Below are 11,586 nucleotides of genomic sequence, written 5' to 3'. Positions count from 1 at the left end.
CGTGGGCTCTAGAGCGCAGGCTCAGTAGTTGTGGTGCATGGGCTTAGTTGCTCTGTGGCATGTGGGATCTTCCCGGACCAGGGCTCGAACCCGTGTTCCCTGAATTGTCAGGCGGATTCTTAACCACTGTGCCACCATGGAAGCCCCTATCCTAATTGTTTAACATTAGGTTTCCCCCACCTCTACTTCTGGTATATGTTAGCGAAGAATATTTGCATATATGCAAATATTGCATATAATTACATATATGCAATATTTGCATATAATTACATCCACTATTCTTTTCTTAGGATACATTCTCAGAAATGGAAATGCTTGGTTATATGGTAAGCTGTAGGAGTAAGTATCTAGTTTTTCTTCACTGCTGGCAGTGCTCCCCTATGCCCCTAGAATCTCCACTAACAGCTTCTCCTGGGCTCTGTTTCCCAGGAGCTTCAGAGAAGAGACTATGGAGCAGGAAGGTGGTGGGGCAGTTAACAACATCCGTTTTCAGTTTCTACTCATGGACCAAAATAAACATGTTGGGTTGCCGGTACCAGCCTTAACATATCCTCTGTTATTTGATATTTAACTCTGTCAGCTCAGAATGCTTTCAGCTGCACGTAATAGAAAACTTGACTTATGGTGGCTTTAAAAAATAGGGGATTATTTCTCCCACATAATAAGAAATTTAGTGGGCTTCCCTGGTGGCGCAGTGGTTGAGCGTCCGCCTGCCGATGCAGGGGACACGGGTTTGTGCTCCGGTCCGGGAAGATCCCACATGCCGCGGAGCGGCTAGACCCGTGAGCCATGGCCGCTGAGCCTGTGCGTCCGGAGCCTGTGTTCCGCAACGGGAGAGGCCACAACAGTGAGAGGCCCGCGTACCCCAAAAAAAAGAAAAGAAAAAAAAAAAGAAATTTAGAAATGTGTGGTGGCTGTGGCTTTAGTTCAGCAGCTCAGAGATGTCAAGGAGAGTGTGTCTACAGTGTTCTTGGCCTTTTCTTAATGGTCACAGGATGCCTGCGGCTGAAGCAGGCATTATACTTGTGTTCAGGGAGTCAGGTTGGGGTGTCAGAACACAGATGAATGAGACACATTTTTGACCCTGGGAGTTGTTAACCTGATTTTAAAAAGTGGTGCTTTTTTCTCTTATTGCGAAGTAATATATGTTCATTATAGAAAATATATTTCAATGATAATCTTACCACCCAGATGTAATCACTGCTCTCATTTTGGTGTTTATCCTTTTAGTTTAGTTATAAATGCACAAAAAAGTGGGATTTTTGATTTATGTACTGCCCCATAACTGGCTTTTTAAATCAGCATCCATCTCACTGCCTATAGCACCCGGTAGATGGTTTAAAGATTTTACTGGAAATTTAATGAATAATTAAAAAAATACACTATGAATATTATTTTTCTGTATCTCTGACTAGTCTTTACAGTATATATTTTATAGTATAATTTTTAATAGCTGCATATCCCTCAACTGTTTGAATGTTTCATGATTTGACTCAATCTCTGTTATTTTACATGTAGATTTAAAAAAAATTTAACTATGACAAGTAATACTGCATTGAACATCTGTGTGTGTGTGTGTGTGTGTACACAAATCTTATTTCCTTAAATTCCTTTCATAAGTGGAATCACTCGGCCCAACGAAATGCCATTTTTACAGTCCTTGATTTATGTCATCAAATTGCCGTCTTCAAATGTACCATTTTACTTACCCCCAGCAATGTGAGTTGTTATAACCTTGTTGTAGTTTTTTATTTTTATTTATTTATTTATTTATTTTTTTTGCGGTACGTGGGCCTCTCACTGTTGTGGCCTCTCCCGCTGCAGAGAACAGGCTCCGGACATGCAGGCCCAGCGGCCATGGCTCACGAGCCCAGTCGCTCCGCGGCATGTGGAATCTTCCCGGACCGGGGCACGACCCCGTGTCCCCTGCATCGGCAGGCGGACTCTCAACCACTGCGCCACCAGGGAAGCCCTAGTTTTTTATTTTTAATAGACATTTTTTTGAGTTGGTAATATATTTGTCTGATTCAAAAATCAAGACAATGCAAAAGGCATAAAGTGGAGTTTTACTCCTGTTCCTGTCCCCATACTCCCATCTCTGCCCCCATTTCCCTTAGGGTAGCCACTTTTACTAGGTTCGTTTGCATCTTTTCAGTATTTTTAATGTACACAGGCAAATATGTATATAAATTATTTCCCTTCCTTTCTTACCCAAAAAGTAACACACAATATACACTGTTCTGTATTCTTGCCTTATTTGGTTAGGCTGCTGTATAATGTTCCATTATGTGAATATTCTGTAGTTTTATTTAGCTAGTCTCCTGTCTAGCTTTATTTGAGACCTATGTCTTTTTAGCAAAACCAGGCCCAAGTGAACTATGTTATTCTGGCCGTGCAGCTATACCACAAATAGGAGTAGGAAGCTATATCTTAATTTCCTAGACCTACTGCCTGTCTTGCTGCACATTTTGACTTAGCCTCCCAGGGTGTAGTTGGCAGTGTCTGAAATATACTGAATCCAAGAAGGGAGAGAATTGCACAGGTAGGTTTATCCCCTTTGAAGACCCACTGGCTTGTCTTTTTTTCCCTAGCTGTGATTGTGAGATATTTTCATGTTTTAGTTTGGGTAAAGAGTAACCCCCTCCATTCTCATCCAAGGGATGGTAGCTCCCATAGGAAATTATGTCTTATTTTTTAAGGAATTCATTGTCACAGAGTGCCAGGTGTATGGTATTCTCCCTCAAGAGGCTCTGGGGAAGAATCCTTCCTTGCCTCTTCCAGCTTCTGATGGCTCCAAGCATCCTTTGGCTTGTGGCTCCATAATAATTTATTTTACTTGGCTTTCTCTGTATCTTCTCCTCTTCTTTCTCAAATCTCTATCTGCCTTACTCTTATAAGGACACGTCATTGTTCTTAGGGCCCAACCAGATAATCCAGGATGACCTCAAATCAAGATTCTTAACTTAATTCCTTTTGCAAAGACACTTTTTCTGAATAAGGTAACACTTGCAGGCTCCAGGGATTTGATGCAGACATATCTTTTGGGGGCCACCATCCAGCCCACTACAGGCTTTGAGCCTAGAACTCTGATTCCAGAATTTGTGCTGTGCCCTGTTAGACCATATCCTGTGAAGTGCCACAGAGAAAGTCTGTTTTCTCTTCCACATGGCAGTAAAAGGCTAAGGCTTATTCGCTCAGTGTTGTATCTTCATCGCCTTGCACAGTGCCTTTTGCACAGAGGAGGTGCTCAATAAAATGAAATGGCTTTAATCACTGAATTTCCATAGAGTTTATGAAGGCAGTTTTCATGTCTCTTATTGCTTTTCTCCAGGCTGAATATTCCCCAGGTACTTCAGTTTTTCCTTATGTGAAGTTTGGAGCCCCCATCTTTCTGGTTGCCGTCCAGTAGGTACTTGCTAATTTGACCAGTCCTCCTCTTAATATGCCTTCCAGATTAAACTCTTGATAAGATTTAACTAACAGGGTAGAATGAGACTATTAATGCTCATGGTTTGTACACTATAATTCTTAAAGTAGCTCTAGGTTGTATTCATTTTAGAGTAGCTGCTAAGGTCATTTCTGGTAATAGCTAAAGACAAAAAAAAAAAAAAAAAATGCTCTCTATGAATGGAAACAGAAAACTTACCAAATCCCAGTACTTGACTGATCTCCCAAGTTATCACTCCACCCCCACTCACCACAAGTCTTGGTGCCAGCAAACAGGCCTAAGGGTCATTTGCAAGGACCACCAAAAATATTAAACCCACCCTAAATCTGGGAAAATACTGGGAAAATGAAAAAAAAAAAAAAAAAAAAAAAAAAAAAAAAAAGGAAGAAAGAAAAGAAAAGAAAACTCTGCCATACCAGTAGTCCTACTTAGTCATTGAGTTTTTAGGGCCAAATACAGCCTCAGTTACGCTAATGCAAATTTTATCGATTTTGGATTCTTGGGATGGATTTTGAATTTGGAAAGAAAATGGTCCAAATGTCACATTCTGGGGTTTAGTAGAAAAGGCAAGCATACTCATTAATAAATCCAGTTTGCTCTCTCCATTCCATTTTGTTGAATCCATGGAAAAAAGTTGTATGTTTTAAGAGACCTGAGTGATGATCCAATACAATTTTCTGCAAGAATGAATCAGGATTTTCATGACAAAATATTAGAGAAGAGAACGTTTTTCTTCTTGATTTCTACGTGCTGTGGCCTGAAGTTGGTAGAGTTTTTAAAAAAAATTTTTTTTAGCACATTTACCAACTGCTTGTGTTAATTTTCACGTACTTGTACCCTGAACAAATTTATGCTCTTGGTGTTGTGTGTGCTGCAAGTTTCACTGCTGTCAAAACATGTTTTTAAAAATAACCCATGGGTTTTAACCAGTACAGTCAAGACAAATTAGGTTTTTTTACGAAGTAAAATCCACCTTAATATTTAGATCAGCAAGATGTTGTTATGACTAACTTTTGGCTTTATGTGGTAAGATAGAACTGAGGCATACTAGAGGCATACTAATGCTTTAAAATTTTTTCTTTCAATCAATTAATTTTTTAAACTAGGGGTTAAAACAGGGAAAAGATAATAACTCCCAGGGGTGGACTCCATGTCTTCATTTACTCCATTATACCTTCTGCATCTTGAAGCCTGGTTTCTTTGAAAGGAAACATTTTGCAGAGAAAGCCCTCTGCTTGGAACTCCTCTCCCTCACTCCTTACCTGGCTACTATTTCTACCTGAGGCTATAGCTTAAATGTCTCTTCTGCAAGGAAATATTCTGACCAATAAGACTAGTAGTTCTTATCTTATAAGCCCCCTTGTACTTCATTTGCAGTCTTCATTACATCAGTTTCAATCACCTTGCTAATATTTGTCTTTTACTCCAGTCTGTAAACTCTATGAGGCAGGGCTGTGTCTGTTTTCAACGCTCTCCCTAGATCAGTGTTTGGCCCATAGTAGATGCTTAGTAAGTTTTTGTTGACTGATTGGTCAGAGGCTGCAAAAGTCATTTAAGGGCTAATTTTAACAATATTTGCATTTCTCTCTCTCTCTCTCTCTCTCTCTCTCTGTGTGTGTGTGTGTGTGTGTGTGTGTGTGTGTATGTGTATACTAAGCTAATAGCAATGAACTCCTCTCTTTTTTTTGGGGGGGGTGGGTACCACTGCATCGAATTACTGAAGTAGAAATAGAAAAAACAGTTGACATTCTGTATTAAAGTGACTATGGATTTGACCCACTTCTGCTCTAGTAATGTCATCACGATTGTATCTCATTGCTGTGGGTTCTTGGAGGCTGACAGGCAGAACAAGTTGCTTCAGCTCACGGTCCTCATCTGTCATACAGAACAGCTTGCAGAATCTTATTATGTGAATGAAATATGGAGAGAGAGAGATTTTTCTTCCTGGGCTATCAGGGTAATTGAAAGTAACCATATCAGGGCACAGGGGGAAAATGCAGGAAAATAGACTGCTTTTGTGAAGGGCAACTCATCGGCTTTCAGAACTGCAGGTATCTAGCCTCCCAGGGCAAAGTGTTTCCTTTTATCAAAAGGCCTGAGATTCAACATTCTTTCAGTAAGGAAAACGCCTTGGTTCATGTTACCACGCCTCAGCTGCCTGAAGAGATGCCACCACCATGGTGCCTTTGGAGGTGTATCCCACCAGATGCAGGGCACGAGCTTGGTGTGTTCTTTAGCCAGAGAAGAAAACCGTTTTAGTATTCCAGATCAATAAAGTGTAGTAGAAAATTGGAAATGTGCTATGAAAAGTCATTAACCAGAGAAATTCTACTGTTCCTGAGTTTTGGATCAGAAGAAATAATAACACTTGACTGCTTTTCTAGTTTATATTTTACAAGCTTGGCCCTGGTGCAATGGAATATCAGATAATACTGTATCAGTGACACTTTGCCTTCTAAATCGTTGGTCCTGTACATATAAATTGAGCTTTATAGAATAGTTTTAGTTCACAGGAAGCTTTTTATGTAACACTGGTCGAAAGCACTAATGTGGTGACGCAAAGCAAGGTACAGTTCAGCAGTCATTGAAGTCATGACTTCGTTATATTTTGAGATAGCTTTAAAATCACTTAGTCGAACAAAACTCTAAAGTACTGTAACTGCCAGGTTGCTTTATCTAATTCATGAAACGGAGGCAAAGGAAATCAACAATAACCCTCCATTTACCATTATTAGATTAGCTATTACTGAAACTGCAGAAAGTATATAAACCTTTACTTTGTGTTCACTTGAATTTGGTTATTAAGCTTTGATAGAACTTTCATTTAACCAAATGCCTTTGTTTACAACAATAAGCATGTTAAATCTTTTATGTTCTGAATTTGATATGAGCATTTTAGTACATGCCTCCTGCAAAGGCATGTTCAAGTTACAGATTCTATTCATTTATGTTCTGTCAAACATTATCAATTCAATCTAGTTAGGGTCTTGTTTTTCTTCCTGACTTTAAGAAATATATCTTTTTTCTATAAGGCTTCTGCTTTTTCAAGAATATAACCAGGCATTAACAAACATGAAACTACTTCTCAGAGCAGCTTCATAAAAATGGATTTTTCAAAATTAAATAAGCATCTGGTGGGCTGAAAATGCTTTATACCTGATATTTCAAAGATATTTTGACTATTGCCAAAAGAAATCAATTTCTTCATGCTGTCTCCCTTGCAGATGCTGTCATATGCCACTGGGTTGTGTAGAGCACAGGCTCTGGAGGGAGGCAGGCTTGGATTTGCACCTCACCTCTACCACTTACCTGCCTGTAACCTTGGACTTCACCTCTTAGGGAAATCAGTTAACTCTAATCGCCCTCTCCTCAGTGTGTAATTGGGTTCATAATAGTACTTATCTTATAGTGTTTGTTATACGTGAGGGGACGCATGTAAAGAACTCAAAAACCTGATGGTTATTATAACTTGTGTTTGTGTGTCTGTGTGTGTGTCCATACTCTACATATATGTTATCGACTTGACTGAAAATTTACTGATTTTAAATCTGGTTATAATAATGGAAATGCTGTTATCCTTTCAGGACTTAATGTTCTAGTATCATGATCATATCTAGAAGTGACATGGAGCATAGTTATCATTTTGGATCTATTCAGAGCCATTGCTTGAAAACAAGTCACTGGGAAGGTGGCTATTTCTTATTGCTGAGATTGGAACCAAATCCATATTCCAAAGATGTCTTTACTTGAAAAGTGGAACTTTATTTCAGTTCTTTTAAATTGATGTAAAAGCTGAGATAAAGAGTGTTTTAAATATGTGAAATAGAAATACATGGCCTTTCCAATAAGAAGGGCTCCTGTTGACAATTTGCTGTTGGTTTTTCACTGACTTTATCTGTTTCTCACATCTTTTAAGCTTCTCTCTAACTGCCTTGTTCTCTCTACATTTTCCATCTTCATCTCTGTCCTTTATATCCACATTTTTGGGGTAGTGTAGATGGGTTTGGAGAAATCCACACTGTGTCCCCCAGCATCCTTTAGACCAGTAATCCATACAGGAGTGATAGGAGTTCAGGCTAGGAGATCTGGTCTTTGATTTTGGTTTTCAGCAAATTTACACAGTTCTTATGGGGATGGAATTTTTCTCCTCATGTGTACCATCTTCTGTCTGCTTGAATAATGAGTCATAGAAAAATGAAAACTTCTTTAAGTATGAAAGTTTCAGCAAGAAAAAAATGTTAGGCCTTTGGTGTTAGTATAATGCAAAATAAGATAGCATTTAAAAAGTCTCTTCTTCAGCATCATATTGACAGTGCCCCTCACTTGAGTCAGGGATTGGGGACTTACTGAGATACACCATCTGGCAGAATACGGAAGGCCAGTCTTGTGCCAACTGAAAAAGCTGCATCAGTTCCAACTCTTGTGTACTTTGCACATTATTGGATGTCTTGCAAAACGTTTATCACTTTTTAATTAGGAAGGACTAAGGGATTTTAGTACCCCAAAGAAAATGTCAGCAGCCCAAAGATAGAAAAATTATCCAGTGGATCATAAGGGGCAGTAGGTGTTTCACTTTGAGCTTACACAGAAACAAGGACAGTTTCATACTAGGATCTTTGTTGGGGGGCATGTATCCTTGGTCTGTCTGAGCAGAACTGGGGACCTGGTCTTTCTATTATTCTGACAGTTTCCCCAGCTTGTTTCTCTTACAGCATGGCCAGGCCTTGAAAGCACATGCCAAGAGATCAACTCTGTTCTGCTTCTTGGCCTATCATGTAAACTGTGGCCTGTCGTGTTCATTAAAATGAAAATTTGTCGAATGGAATTTGCCTGACTGGCGGAATAGTTTAAATGTCAGATGTTGTTTGGCCTGGATATAAATATTATGTTTCTATTGTTAATTAATTGCAGCGCCTCAGTACCAGTGATCCAAAATCCAATTTAGTCTGCAATAGGCCTGTGGATAAGGGCCAGAGACAATGAATGAAGAGGGAAAAAATGTATTCAGAGTTTCCATTGTATCTGTCAATGTCCTCTTAGAAAAATAGCAAATTTTGGTGTGTCATTACAGTTTAAGAAGGGCAAAACAAGACAGAATTAAGACTCATTGTCTTTTGAAACCTCTCAAACGTTACTTACTGTTGCATCTATTCCACTGCTAGCCCTGAGTCTGTCCCAGCATCAGAATTCCCAAAAGATGCCGCTCTGTCCCCTTTCTGTGACTCCCCCCCACCCACTGTTTCCATCTCTTGAGTCTGTTGTTTTGTTCCCCCGCTCATTTCAGACCTGCAGAACTGAGGTGTCTAGCACCGTAATCCTGCTCAATTCTCTTTGCAGTGTTCATTTTCCTCTCTTCCACTTACCATCAACCCTTCCTTTCTCTTTCTTTTTGTCCTTTGTTTTGGTGCCCAGGCTCAACAGCCTGTCTGTCAAGTCTGCCACTGTTTGTTAAGATCATTTTGCTTCCAAATTGAGCTGGTAGCTGAATATCGCTGCTAGAACTGTCTGCATTACAAAGAGGAGCAGAAATCTTGCTGTTGGGGCCCAGACCTCAAAACTGACTGTTGTTGCAAAGCCGTGAGCCAGCAGGCGTTTGTGGCTGCCGTTCTCAACCAATATTTTGTTGAGTACTTGCTGTGAGCATGGCATCTGACCCAGCCACCTCTCTGGGTTCCAAAGGCAAGAGGGTATGCCAGGCGGAGGAGGACTAATTAAGACTTTGGAAGGCAGGACTAATGTGGTCCAATGGTCAGGGGCCCTCATTTAATTCCTGGCATCCTGGTCCCTGCCAACCTCATTCTGCCCCTGTGATTATGCCAGCTGAGAAGCAGGGAAGGGAAGATAAACTTTGGTTTGCTCTGAGTTTCCCTGTCCAGCAGTGTCTATCAGATTAAAAATGAGAGGGAAGGAGGCCAGAGAATCTTCCAGATGGAGAGTTCAGAGGAGGGCACAACCAGACTCCCTCTCAGCAGTGACGTCACTGGGCCATTCAAGCACTGGGCCAGGAGCCTGCTGCCTGACCCTGCAGTGGAGTGGAGTGGGGGCTGGCAGAACAGTCACCCTTGGCTTAGGGTGGAAGCAGATTCAAACCAGGCACATGCAGGCCACATGGTAAAGGCAGAGCATTTACCCTGAGGACTGGCAGTCTGTTTGGAGGTGGGGCCCTTCATTCTGGACTCCTCTTAAGGGTGAGATCCCCAAGTTACATAGACAACTGCAGAAACTGAATGGGGAATTGGTGTTCTCCAACCTCTCTGTTTCTTCCTTTAGAATGAATCAGCTGTGTAAGAAAGGTGACCTTAGATAGGCTGGAGGCATCAGTAACAGCAGTAGCCCTACGTCCTTGGATGGACGCACATGTGGACAGCAGTTCCAGGCAGCAGGGGTTTGATGAGGACACAGTGCACTGACACTTGCCACACCTCGTGGTAGCACAATTTTTTAACTAGATTCCGTGTTCATTGAAAATTATCCATATGGATACTCCAGGAACAGGGTTTTGCTCAAACAAGAACTGTTTTTTAGACTAAGGCGATCTGAGGTCTATGAAATTCTGGAATGATAATGAATGAGGCTAAACACTGAATATCTGGCTTAACCTTACTTAAAAATTGATTATTTTAATGTTACATCCATACAACCTCAGTTTCTGTCTGAGATGAACCTCTTGGTCTCAAATTCAGGTTATTAGAGTTTGGGGAGAGTTTGTGCTATTGGGAGCAGAACTGTTTGACTTGAAATGTCATCTCATTCTAAGAAAACATACTAGGGCCATGTTAGGGCATCCCTGTGCAAATGTCACGTTGTCAGAGTGTCTCCTCCTAGGATTAGACTAGCCACGGTGCTTCCAGCCCTGTCTTACGGTAAGACAAAGCCACTGACTTCCCCCACAGCCAGGGTGCCAACCTGGCCAGGGTCATGCTCCCCGAGATTTCATGGAATTTGATTTGTCTCTAACTCTCTGCATGTTAAGATGCTAATTATTGGTTGACTGGTATTCTGCTCCTCAGGTGTCACCTAATGATTTTCCAGGGCTCGTGCTACTTGGCAAATTTATTTTTCCAATGCCTGGCAAATATTACAGCATTGAACAGGTGTGGTGAGGATGAGTTGTGTTATATTGTGTGTGTGTGTGTTTGTGTGTGTGTGTGTGTCTCAGGCCACAGAAGTGTAGACTTCTGTAGAGAGATATCTTTTTATCTTAAAAAAGCCTAGAGTATAAATTAAGAAAATGAGAAAGAAAGAACAAAAATAAATAGCTAATCTCAAGTAAAGAATTTTCAGTGTTTTCAATAATAACACAAACATAATATTCCTTTAAGCAAATTTCCTTGGGTGTATGTTGACACTGTCTTAGAGGATGTAGATTCAACAAGGAGCAAGAAAGGTGTGGTCTGAATTACCACACCTCTAAGAGGTTCTTTTACAGACGTTGGATGCTTTTGTTTGAAATAACAATGAGGTGCTGGCCAGAAAAAAAAAAAAAAAGATGTGGTCTGTATCTTTGTTGAACTTAGGGTCTATTGGAAAGACTTTCATTTACATTTTGACAATATTGATCAGTTATCCATGTGAATAACAAAACTAAGGAATATTCCAATCTCCCCCCCTCAACTCTAAATACATCAGTTTCACAAATTCTTAAAATTACTCTTTAAGAAATACATGCATATAAACAAATAAAATTTCTGGGAATACATCTGACAAGTCTCAGGTTTGGGGGATCTTTTCTGTTGTTTGTTGTGAGGGTTTAAATCAGTCTGCAGATTCTCAAATAATTTCATGTGTTTAAAATATTCATTTATCATCAGGTAGTTTAACCAAGGCTATGTTTTCCAGCTGCCTGGTTTTCACCGATATGTAGAAAAAGGTTTAAGAATCTTCTCTTAGTTGAAAATTGGCTATCATTTGAAAGAATGTTGCAGTAATTCATCTGCAGCAACAGCTCACTGAGCATAGCATAAGAACAGAAATGAGGGCTGAATTTATTCACTGTCTTCATTCTTGTGTCTTGTCTTAATTCCTGAGTGAACAGACTTCTTTCCTAGGTATATACATAATTGTTAAAGACTTAAAGGTCAATAACCAATCGCTTAATGTGGCAGTCAAGTCAGGTGAGGGCTGCAGAATGCAGCAGT

Source organism: Lipotes vexillifer, unplaced genomic scaffold (genome assembly GCF_000442215.2).
Source record: "Lipotes vexillifer unplaced genomic scaffold, Lipotes_vexillifer_v1.1 scaffold212, whole genome shotgun sequence".
Taxonomy (NCBI): domain Eukaryota; kingdom Metazoa; phylum Chordata; class Mammalia; order Artiodactyla; family Lipotidae; genus Lipotes; species Lipotes vexillifer.
The sequence above is the reverse complement of the archived record's forward strand: the minus strand, read 5'-3'. Positions refer to the sequence as shown.